Source organism: Takifugu rubripes, chromosome 15, assembly GCF_901000725.2.
Source record: "Takifugu rubripes chromosome 15, fTakRub1.2, whole genome shotgun sequence".
Lineage (NCBI taxonomy): Eukaryota > Metazoa > Chordata > Actinopteri > Tetraodontiformes > Tetraodontidae > Takifugu > Takifugu rubripes.
The window spans coordinates 10,745,404-10,758,785 of record NC_042299.1 but is presented as its reverse complement, the minus strand read 5'-3'; positions in this window follow the sequence as shown (position 1 = coordinate 10,758,785).

Here is a 13,382-nt window from a genome sequence, read left to right as displayed (position 1 = left end):
GCTTCTCTGTCCCCCTACCAGGTAGGTAACGTCTAAATGGACTATGACCTGTTTCAGAGAACCTTCTTCCACTAAAGCCCAATTAATTCAAATAGAGTAAAAATAATGGTGCCCAGAAGCAGCATGTTAGCCTGTGATATTGGGTATGGATTCACTATCATTCTAATAATAATGATCATGTTCTGAAACTCTTTCAGAACTCACATAACTGCTCCAGCTCTATTCTGGGTCTTTCTGAACTCAAACTGATTTCATGAAACTCTCCGCCACATCACGATGGCCGTGCAACAGCTGACACACTGCTGGCAGCAGAATCAACCAAAAACAAATAAATAAGCTCTTCCCTGAGTTTTGAATCCGCCAAATGGAGGAAACTGCAATTGCCTCAGCAGGATTACTTCATTGAAGTGCCTCGGCACATTTTATTTCCCTTTATCGGTTCTCATGTTAAGAGGAAAACACTGCTGACAGTGTGGTACACAGAAACAAACAAATAAACAAATGTGAAAAATAAATGCAATTTTTAATTTTTTTAAATTGAAACAGCAACTTAACTAATGATTAAATGCGCTCCGCCTGCTGGTTGGACGGGTTAATTTGGTGCATGTTAGAAGTAAACGCAGTGAAACTGACTGGCGGAGGCTCTAAAGGCGCGGTGGGTGTCAATTTAATGAGCCCGGAGGCGTCCAACAGATTTGTGGGAAAAGACTTCAGTGACATCTTATTGAATTAATCCAGGGACACTGGAACCACCAAGTCTGCTGGAGTTACTGGGACAGTGAGCAGCTTGTGCTTATTGGACTCTGTTTCTAATGGTGCTGTCCATGGTCCTGAAGGCTCTTCAGAAGAGGGAGACAGCAGGATGGATGGATGGATGGATGGATGGATGGATGGATGGATGGATGGATGGATGGATGGATGGATGGATGGATGGATAGATAGATAGATAGATAGATAGATAGATAGATAGATAGATAGATAGATAGATAGATAGATAGATAGATAGATAGATAGATAGATAGATCCATCCATCCATCCATCCATCCATCCATTGGTCCTCTGTTAACTGCAGCTTGACTCTCCCAGCAGTCACTGGGTGAGAGGATGAGACACACTGGATCAGTCACCTGTTCAACATAGGACAGACACACACGCGTGCACACCTACACACACCATTCCCTCACACAACGAGGATTCTAAGCTTGTTCATTTTGGCTTGAGAGATGATCTTTAAAAAAAAAACCTAAATGAAATCGTATTATGGGAAGATTTGTCTTTTATTTGGGATTGGGGGCATCCATATGATCATAATAGTTGTTCCTATAGGCTTATGTAATGGATTGCATTTGCAACGGTGGACCGTTAGACCTGAATGCTAATCAACACCTTCCTCATCTTCGGCACAAGATTCCATTTTGCTGCTCCTGGGCTCAGCTCAACCCTTCTGACAATCCAAATCCCACGGCAAATTGCCTCTGTAGCGAGAATTCCAATTTATTTCTTACTTTTTAGGGGCCCAGCATAATCAATACACACTGAAAACATTCATGTTTTATTTACCAAGGCAGGAAAAAATAGCTTTGTTGCACAATAACCAAATGTCAGCCTGTCGCTTCAATAAAAAAAACCCTCTCCACAGAGTCAAAAGACCGACTTATTCTCGGCGTCCTCCGCTCTGTCGCTCTGTCCTGCTGAGTTTTTGAGTAATAACCCCGACCCTGAACTCCTTCACAGCTGGATTCTGCCAGGTGACCTGAGAGAATTGACAATTGGAAAAGCCTTCCAGCTTTGCGAATACAAAGAGGGACACTGCGAGCGGTCTGAACAAACTAACGGAGCCGCAGGAATGTGGCGAAATCGACTCTGACCTCACAACAAAGCAACGCAGGGCATCTCCACAATCAAAGGTTAAGGGCTTCTCTTTTTTCATGGGAGTCGATCAGACATTTTAATATGAAGACGTCCGCCTCCTGTGCTTTATCACCGCATGGGTGAAATTGTGAGGAAAGCATAGCCGGGAGTGATGGTATTAACTCTCCAGATTTTATAAATAAATTACACCGTTGCCGGCAGAGTGTGTCAAGATGTGCGATCAAAGGGTTTCAAAAGGACACGGTGTTAAGTAGCCACCCAGACACTCCAATTCACCTCCGGGTTGATTAACACATTAATAATAAACGCCACACAGTAAAAAAAAAATTATCGATGTCACACAGAAGCGAATCTTAGCAAGGGCATTAGCACTTTGAGGTCTGCGGTCAGCTATGTCCATTTATTTTCCTCTGCACAGTGAAGGTGATGATTATGTCCTCTTTTATTAGCCTCTTTCAGAGTGTTGTGCTTAAAGGAATGAGGCCGCGAAAGGCGGCAAATTTGGGATGCCAGCGGGGTTCAAATGATTATAGTTAAAGTGGGGATAACGGGAAATAAACTCTTATGTCATGACGACTTGAGCGAGTGCAGAAGAGAGACTGCCACACTTCAGAAATGTCCTGAGCTCGGTTACTTGAGTCAAGCCTCATTAGCATTAGCATATTGTCATAACGCATTCGGCTTCACATCCTCGCCATGTTCATCCAGACCTGCGGCGGCAAATGTTCCCGAGCTCTTGAAACACGTACGAAACTTGATGGAGATTCATCAACATGTCTGATTGGGATTGTCAGGCTGGAGATCTTTGTGTAATACCATGTACACGGAGGCGGAGATACAGTAGGACCTGTTCAACGGATTCAGAAAGTCTGCCCAACATAGATGCATAATTCTGTTTCAAAGCTCAAAAGGTCATCCAGCCAAACAAGGAGCCTGGACCTTTTGTGCCCTTATAAAAATCTGTCTTGTACCATAAACAATAAAGGCAATATTCTCAGGCTCTGAGGGTAAAATGTAAAGTTCCACCAAGGTTAAGTCTGCGAGGCCGCATGAATAATGCAGCACTAACTGCATCCAACATGCAGGCCTTTGGAGGGGAAGGGTGTGAGCGTCACTCGCACGGCTGCAGAACTCTCCCTGTCTTATTAATATTTCATGTCTTATTTGATACATCTGAGCTTTAGTCACTAATCTGCCACAATCTTAAATGTGAAAGAGCCAAAGGATTTATTATTTCTAAATAAAATGTTGCCGTAGCAGCGCGAGGAGCCCGATCTCAATGACACAATACCAACCCGCCAGGTTTTACCTATACTGTGAGGCAGGGAGACTATATGAATTGCAAGGAAACGGACCATGATTTCATCATACATGTTGTCTCTGTTGTGCCTATGGTTTAGTTTTCAAGTCAAGTTTCTTCTTCTGTCTGAATTTTATTTTCACATCGCTTTAAATTTGAGGACTTTAAGTTGCTCCTCTTTAAGGATCGACCTCACCTGCCGGTTGTTTTTCCGACTCTGACCCATTGACTGCTGGGAAAGGTACCGACACGGCTCTGCAGGATGCCTGCGGGTACCTGCTGGTTAACAAGAGAATACATGAAACTATGTTAGGGGAGGTTTAAAGCCAACTATCATTGATTCCACAGACTTCCTGACTGTTCTTGAGTCATTTCTCAGCTGTAGCAACCCTCAACATCCTTGGTAGCAGAACCATTTTGGGTTGAATGGAAAATGACCATCTAAAAATCTTAAGGAAATAGCTTTTGACAGCCTGTAATGACGTTAGTCACGGTAACTTTAACACCGAGTTTGGCACCCCCGCTGTCTCCAGACCATAAAATCAAGAGTAAGTGCAAGTTCTGGGGTAGTGACAGGTAAAGTGAGTCTGGCTAATGAGTCGAAGCCCGGTAAACCACCATCACCTGCAGGGGGGGGGGGCGCTTCCTCGGAATGCAACAGTGCTTCCATGGGAAGATTAGAGGGTGACTCATCATCTTCTTTAAATAGACGCGATACATTAAGCATGCACATACAGAAAAGCACGGTCAGTATTTCACCATCTTGTTGCCTGTCAGAGCAGTTCATCTCATCACTGTCATGACTGATCCTTCATGTTCTTTCCAGATTTCATTCCATTTAATTATCCAGTGATGTTTTGGTAAATTAAAAGCTCGTTCTTACCGAGAGTTTCCCGAGCGTTTAATGGGAGACTGCTGAACCCTGCAACAGTTTAATTTTTAATGGCTTGCAGTGGAAGTTCTTCGGCGATGTAATGGTCTAAACGTTACTTTAAAGACCGCTGGAGAAGTAAAAATAGATCGTGCCGGATGGAAACCTTGGCATGAAGAAACAGAAATGTGATTATGGAAATATCGGCTATGGAACTGTGAAGGAAGCAATACCGGAGTCCAAAAAGGATCCCATATGGGCTTAACAAATACGTGCCCCCTGCCTCAGACAGACGCTCACAGAATGGCTGAATCCTTGTTGCATTTAGGCTGCTCTACTCTGTTTTATCATCTGAGTTGCCAGTTCATCATCCTTCCAGACACCATAAATTCAGCAGCACCAGCAGAATCCTCTTATCCCGTCTGGCTCCCAGTGGTTTGACTCCGAAATATCCTCAATTTATAAGAGACCTCTTCTAAGGGGAACATATTTTATGCTACTATCTTTTCATCTCTGGGCGAAAAAGAGGTGAAAGCGAAGGCATACTGGATGTTGTAGAGATCAATTCAGTCCACATGCAAAAAGAATAATTCAAAAGATGTGAGAGGGGGCGGGGCTTCGGAACCATGTAAAAGGTGGTCATCAAAAACTCTCATAGTCAAACACTGGGCACTGCTGCGGAAGCCAATTAAGCTTTAATTAGAACATGATTATATTCCTTTTTAATTCCCGATATGGCATTACTGTGTGCGGGAGTTGTTTCTGAACAGAAAACCAATCCTTTCCTATCAAACAGGACACAGATTCAGAGCTATGTCAGCTTTGAAGCTGTAAAACATGCCACTCCATCTATGTTTCATGTCAACGCTGCTGCAAACAAGAACCAATTTAAACAATCAATGAAGAGAAATAGCATCTATTGTCATCCATCTGGCAGCGCCATTGTGCTATTCCCCTGGTAGAATTTAAAAGGCTGCTGGGAGGAGTCTGAAACACGTGGCAGCAACATCTAACTTTTCTGGAGATGATTGCCCCTAAAGATGATCCCCTTCAGCTAATGTCTCCCGTGTCAATAATACATGAAATCTTATAAATCACATCTGTTTATCTGACCTCCTCAAGGTCATTCCTCATCTTCTCTTTCGTCCTCTCATCTCTTTTCCATCCCATAGCAGCCTTCATTTCTGCTGGAATAAGAACGCACCTCTCCCAATCTGGGGGCTTCCTGTAATGACTCTTACTGCCCTGTGAATAAGAGATGATGTCTTGGCAGGACTGTAAACTGTTTTTCTCCGAGAGACGTTTCTGCCGTGCACAAGTACACCTTGGTGGGAGTGTCAACATCGGGGAACGGTTCAGCAGGGATTGGGTGGGGTGGTGGCTGTGGGGGGGGGGGGGTGCACAAGCAAACCCCCCACACAATCCCGGCTGCAACGTCTCAAGTCACGGCGCTCTAAATGGAGTAACATCAAATTAGATTAAAGTAAATCAAACATCTCCGAGGAGAAGCGGGGCGGGAGGGCTGAGCCGAGAGGGGGAGCGGGCGGAGTTGGGAAAGAGTTTATGGAGATTTAAGGTGAAAGGAGGGTCACGGAAAGAACAAGGAGGAAAGAAGGGGGAGCGTGAGGAGGAAACTGAGAGAAAGAGCTGAAGAAGGACAAAATGCAGAGATGATTTAGAGTATCTGGAAATATTAGTGATCCATCTTTTTGAGGCATTACATTTGTTTGGGGAACGCACACCCAGACAAAACGCAGGAAATTTGACAGGATCAAGACTCCAACACGGACCACAATGCAACTGTTTTATTAACAGTAACTAGTCTCATACGGTAACCAAATACAATCACTGGACTAAACTAAGCCTGTATGAAGGGAGGAGATGTGAGTGAGTGAGTGAGTGAGTGAGTGAGTGAGTGAGTGAGTGAGTGAGTGAGTGAGCGAGCAAGCGAGTGAGTGAGTGAGTGAGTGAGTGAGTGAGTGAGTGAGTGAGTGAGTGAGTGAGTGACCAAGTGAGTGTTCAAACCTAATTTGAATGACAAATACAATCATTCAAGCTGTTGCATCTATGACCGGAAAATCAGAATATTGCCGGGATCATTCAGCCAGAAGTGTCATGGGGACATTAATCCCTCATTAGTCAGACATTTATCAGATCAAACATCAATTCCATAACAACTCTGTCAAAGATTTTAGAGCTTCATCAAAGACTGGCAATAAATCACAAGTGTGCGGAGTAGGAAAAAAAAATCAAAATCCATACGGACACCTGGAACAATTTCTTATAGCATTTGTTTTATTCTGTTGGATTTTTAATGCCGTTGGTATGAGAGGGAAAATGGAAATGAGTCACCTGCCTCCTGAGGGTAATGTTCAGTGGGATGTTGTGCTTGTGGAAAATAGAAAAATAATGATTCCTGGATCTGTGACTATGATCCTTTGAATCACCACATTTCTTCTCTCAACTGCTGCGATGACATAAATGCAGAGGAACAATATTTTGGTGCCATTCTTGGAACACAGAGTGGATTCAGCAGCGGATTCTACCGCTGTTTTTGGAATCCCCCCCCCCCTCCCCCCGACCTGCCCTATAAAATCCCAGCTGCAGCACGTGAATAGCAGCGCCGTGTTTCCTCAGGTATTAATGCCCCCCTGGGAGAAGCTGCTAAACTGAAGATGGATGCAGACAACCATGAAAGGGTCCATCACTGGGTGGTGGGCAGTAAATCAACTCCTGCTCGGGAGGCAGGAACCAAAATGATGAAGTTCCATCTGCCTCCTAATCACACACCTCCAACCACTACGGCCTCCAACCTGTTCCACTTACCTTTACCCCCACATTAATACACCTCTATTCCCTCCCCGTCTCCTACCTCCCAGGGTTCCATGTTTCACGCGCTCGCCCCTTCCTCCCAGCCAAGTAACGGATTTCACTTTCCTCTCCTCACCTCTCGCTCTACCGCCGCAATTTTCTTGCCTATTCCCATCATTCGCAGCTCCCCCTCTCCTGTCTTCTCACCTCCTGCTGGCACAATCCCCCGAGAACAGAAAAGGAGGTCAGCTTTGTCACAACACAGGTTCACATTTCTGTCCCATAGCGTCTGCTCTGTCAGGAAGCAGGATTGATGTCTCTGGGCTTCCTCGGTTGTACCTGCGCAGACCAAAACACCGTCTAAGAGCGGAAAAATCACGGAAACTGTAAATTGCTGCAACCATGTTTTAGTGTTCCCTTGAAGACTCTTTTTTTTTTAAATTACCTACCTGTGCATCTATTACAGATGCAGCATGTGTGTGAACACCGTCACTTGTTGTTTCATATCCTGTTTCTTGTTTGCAGGCAAACAACGTCTCTTTGAACTGGGCAGATTTTAAAGAGACGGAGATAATGAATGAGATCTGGATGCTGTGTGATTCATTAATACTAATGAGCAGATCACAGATCAGAAGCATCAGGCAAGTGTGAGATGTCACACACACACACACACACACACACGCGCGAATGTGAGGCTAAAACTGATCATATTTGCCTTTGTTTAAGCTTGAAAATTGAGCAAACCAGCACTTTTTAAACCGTCCCCATCCTCCTCAAGCACCAGCGTTTCATCTTGGCGACTAAAAAAAACATCTGAGCATGATAAATGTTTGCACAGCGGCGCTCCCAGTGAAATCGTTTCAAAGCACTAAATGCATTTGTGTGTGTGTCTCGGTTAACGTTGAACTTGGCGCGCTGCTGCACGCCGCCATCTGCGACGGCTGCGAGGAACAAACGCACAATTCAATCGCCATTCTGACTGCAGGTAAACAACGACAGATGCTTTTAAACTCATTGGCAATCTCCTGCTACTACAGACAGGAGGACACAACTGTTAGCGTCCTTGCGTCATTACTGCCGCTCAGTTTAAAGAAGATGATGTTTTTTGATTCATTTTTCTATTTAATGAAGATTAAATCTGACTTTCCTTGGCAATCGCATGTCCTCCTTGTGTGAGCAGATACGTGATGCACAACACGCTCGCCGTGCTGCTGCTAAGCTGGTGACACTGACACGTGAAAAGGGTGGGGCAGGCGTTGAGGGACACGCTCACCTTGATGAGGGACGGCCAATTGTAAACAGGCGTCCATCCATCTTGTGTGTTCAGTGTGATCCAGGAATTACAACAGGCAGCATTAAGGCTCATCAGCAATATTACATCATCTACACACACACTCACACAGACGGTGAGACAGAGAGAGTGACATATTGTGTCACAGTCTGTCATGGCTTGACTCAAAAATCACCTCAGACTCAGATTTAGATATTTTTTCCTGTTAACAATTCAGTGCAAATTTATAACAGATAGAAACTCTGGCCTGAATCGGTGGACCGTCCTGATCAATTCTCTGGAAGTATCAGTAGAGACGCTTGTGTTTGTGTGTGTTTGTGTGTGTGTGTGTGTGTGTGTGTGTGTGTGTGTGTGTGTGTGTGTGTGTGTGTGTGTGTTTCATCCATATTGATCCTGCAAGGGGAGAATCAAAGAGGAGGGAAGAAGATTTTGAGAGAACACTTAAAAGCTCCTCTGTGTCACTTTGTTTTTACACCAGGCTTCAATTATCTTATTGAACGTCTTCTATAATAGACATTCGCTGTTTACAAGGGCTGCAGATGCAAAACAAACATGACAGTTGGAGGGGTTTTAGGTTTGACGCGTGGGAAAGACTGAGATTTTTAATGAAGTTTTTGACTGGTTTCCTCCATTTTGAATTTGTCTTTCTGAATTATTAGTTCCCGCGTAAAAAGGATGGGCGTCTGGCAGCGGCACGGCAACCGGGAACCGATAGTAGAAACAATTCAGTTCAAGCAGGCGAGGTGAAATAACGCAAGGTCTGGAGACTCTCTCTTCCTCTCTGCCTGCGTCTGTACGTGTTGTTTGGGTTTGTGTGTGGGTAAGGTGCCGTGTGTGGGCGGGTGTGTGCATATTGTGATTCAGGACCACATCAGTGAGAAGACATAAGGATCAAGGGCGTCCTTTAAATGGAGAAGTACTCCACCGCAAATTAAGTGAAATTTATTTACATTCATGCAGATTGAAAATGTGTTTCATGCGTTATTAAATCGCCCCCTAAAAATAGGTGAGGTCAAAATGACGTGGGCCTATAGTGAGGCTTCCGATGTGATTATATTGGTACATGTATGGGGTTTAAACATGGCTGCAGCAGCCTTTTAAGCATTGCAAATGTATAATATGAAGCATTAGCCTGCACCTATGGGAGCCACAGGTTCCCAGCACATGAAGAAGAGACTAATATCAGCAATCGCTGCTTCAGTTATGTGGAGTTATATAGTTTTACCTTCTCAGGTAATGTTGGATTTATTCCATAAGTCCCTTGACACCTGCGAAGCCCCGTGGTGGAGGGAATCAGAACACTCCCAGAGATATGAGGAAATACATTAAGTACATTAAGGATGTGATCTATATATTATAGACATTTTAAAATCACTGAATATAGAATACAAGAGGAAGTGAGTAGCTTTCACTAACTAAGGCGCATCTAGAAAGTGTGCAACAAAGATGGTCACAGGGAGTAAAAGCATTCGATCACGCCATATCAGCCCTATCAAAAGGGCATTTTAGCAAGACACTGAGCACCGCTCTGGTGATTTTGTCTTGAAAGGAAAGAAAAACATCCTCAGCGATGGGTTTGCCAAAGATCTGTCAGAGTCAAGCGTTTAACCTACAATAAACTAACAACTGGCTGAAGAGCTCAGCTCAGAAAAAAAAACAACTCAAAAATGGCTCCTTTCTCTCTCTCTCTCTCTCTCTCTCTCTCTCTCTCTCTCTCTCACACACACACACACACACACTCACACACACACACACACACACACACACACACACACACACACACACACACCTTAGGCTGTTTTCACTAATTACTATATGACAATTCCCAAGAGGGCAAGTATAACAGAGAGGTGCCCCTTGGCATCGTGGGAACTGTAGTGCCCTCCAGCAGAGTTGGACCTGCGCTCATCCCACTTAATCATCGTTCCTGCCAGCTGGCCACATGGTCGGAGAGGAAGTAGGACAGAGAGGAGAGAGCTCATATCTGAGGAAGAGCAAAGGAACAAGACGGCGTATTAGTGTGGTTAGAGTTTCAGCACGTAATATTGCATGTGTGGGCGTCCACACACACACACACGCACACACACTCACACATAGATAGAGTTTAATATCTAAAGATACAGACGCAGACATGCCACATCCCAGACGATAAGATGAATAGCCTCAGGATCTGGGAGGATGAGCCAACACACACACACACACACACACACAGAGACACGCACCCACACACACACAGTGTCTGCTTTTATGAATAGGTCGACCTGCAGATAAGCCCTTTTTTGTAACACATATTATCGAATCACACAAAAACATTCTCAGTTTGAAATGATCATAACTCAAGTCTGGTGGAAACAACTGTCATTATTTACTCTCCCCATTTTCCCATCAACACGTTCATTTAAATGAAAAATGGGAGCGTTGAAATGTGTCGCAGCAGGACTCAGTTGGACCTGCCTTCCCTTTGCATCCAGGCACCTGGAGACAGCAGGTAACATCACTTTTGCATCAGAAACAGTCGCCGTTAACTTGAGGAATTCCAGGGCCAACGTACAGTTTCGGAGTTGCTCACGGTGCGAGCAGAGATCATCCATCACCTAACGGGAGTGTTAAATAGATCTTATTGTTCCATTGTTTACAAAGTGCTGCTCGTGCAGGAAATAGACTGCAACAGCTGAGGCTGCGGCGTTTTAAGTCACAGCTATTTTTAAAGTGGGAAGCTGTTTGAAATTACACAAATGAGCAGTGTTATGATGCCTCTGCGTGAACAGGGAAAAGTAAGTACTACTGTGTTACGCAACATTTAACACATTTCCTGACTTAAATGGAGTCATGCTCTGAAAATAAGGCCAACTCATTCAGCTGCTGGCTTTTATTTCTTAGGAGTCAGTTCCCGAAGCAACACGTGCACGCTCAGTCCACTGCCATGATACGGATTAAACTGGATCTTTCTGTTACAGCTCCATACAGATGGTTCAACATTCCACCCCTGACACTGATCTGCATTTTTCATGTACTTTAATACATCAGCTTCACCAGTTTAACTGAAAACCACACGAGCTGTCGGCTCAGCTGTCCGTCTTTATGTTCAATTGCCAATTTCCACAGTGCGCCCTATGAAAGCTGCTTGGAGCTGCCTCCTGCTCCCCCAACCAGGTCCTTTCCTGTCAATGCTGTCTGGTTTAATCAGAATCATGTCTACTGTTGTGCCGCTTGATTGGAACTCCACCAAAGTACACTGTCCGTTTCAGGCGTTTTAACTGTTGCTGGAAGTGGTAATATAATTTATAACTATGATAGAATGCCAAATGAGATGTTTTGCAAATGTTTAAGAGAAGCAAACTGTTATATGCTTTTTTTTAAAAATAAAAAATAAAAAAGTAAGAAGATGTATATAATCCCAAAACAGGGCTGGTAACTGCAGGGTTAAAGGTAAGGTGTATTTCCTGGCTTGGCAGTGTCCTGGCCTATCGATCCATAAAATGTCACCTTTGTTGCTGTGCTGCACCACAGGGGGCCATCTCTCATCGTCACTGTCCATCCACACAACTGGGGATCGATCCAGATATTTGTCAAATGAGTAACTCACACACATGTTGATGGAGATCAGACCGGAGTCCAGCTGGACCCTCGCGGATCCCGAACTTGAAATGGGGAAAAAAAGAGAGCTGTAATCAAGAGACGTTTAAAGAGTTTCGATAAATTGAAGGGCTGAGGGAAAGAAGGGGCACCTGCAGAAACCCTCACGGGATCAATATCTAATTTGATGTGACCTACACCTTCAGATCTGCTGAGCTCAGCGAAGTGCAACCCCCCGACACACACACACACACACACACCAACTGCAACAACAACGACACGACTCGCACGTCTTTCATCCCTGGATTATGTGGGATGACTCGTAACTGCACGGACGGAAACTTTGATGGCAGATCACGATGTGCCAGTGAGATGATTCCCGCGAGGGACACAAGATCGGCGCCGAGATCAGAGCTAACGAGTGCCAGAACTGTTTAACTACACTGGGAAAAGGCTCCAGATGGAGGTGTGACCAGTGCGCAAGAACTGGCAACAGCTCACAGTCAAATTAGAGGACATGAACTAAAAGTTCATTGTTGAGCCTGTTTGTCCCCTCTGGGTTCCCATAGAAATATGGCAGAGAGACATTCATCATATGGAGATGGACCAGTGTCATTCTTAAATATATAACACAAATACAACAATACACAGGATCTACTTCAAAAATAAAACACACATTTCTATATATATTGCATTCGATTTCAGATTATTAAATAATATAGACAGCGGCTGTTTAAAGTGGCCTGCAGCCCCTAGATTGAATCATAGCATCTAAAACAAATGTAAGTAGAATGAAAACGATTGGATTATTGGCTTAATTCAATTTGTGCGGCAGGTCGCGCATGCAGCAGTGTTGTGCAAATCACTTTGTGGCTGATAAAGAGACATTATACCACACTGCAGCGCCTCAGCAATAAAGCACATGTTTAAAGAAGAATGTGTGTGTGCGTGCGTGCGTGCGTGCATGTGCGCACACATGTGTGTGTGTTTTCCGTAGCCTACTTCTTTTGGCTTTTTTCCCCCCACAGTGCTGCATGGATTTGCATCTCATTGACAAAGTTTATTAGCAGTTCTCTCTCTCTCTCTCTCTCTCTTTTTCTCTCTCTCTCTCTCTCTCTCTCTCTCCCCGAGTTACATCAAAGAGTCTCTTTAATGGTCCATTTGAAGCCAAATGAAAGCAACTTTCATTTGTTATTCTCTGCGTCCTCTGTGTCAAACGGTCGTGATCAAGTGTATCAAATGAAGACTGGGAGGGCTGCTCCCACGACCACTCCATCTGAGGCGCGACTTATAATGTAACGATTGCAAAAATAGGCAGAAGCACTGCTAGAGAAGCAGCACACGCACAAAGATACACGAGCGCAACAAGAACTGAAGCTTGTAGATACAAAACAGTCAGCGCGTGTCGGCGCTGACAGATTTTGAGAGATGAGCTGTCTGGGTGACTGATGTGAGGCAGCGACCTTGGCAGGTAGGGGAAAAATACACCTAAAAGCACATGTGCTCATACAGTATATACAGTCATCAGATCACAACTGCAGCAGATTCGGGGTTGATTTTGAAATGATGATGGTCCGGCATGGATACAAATCAATGTTCCCATTAGGTGAATGGGGATCGTAAGCCTGCACATTTCTTGTTCTTTTGTTCCGTAGTATAAT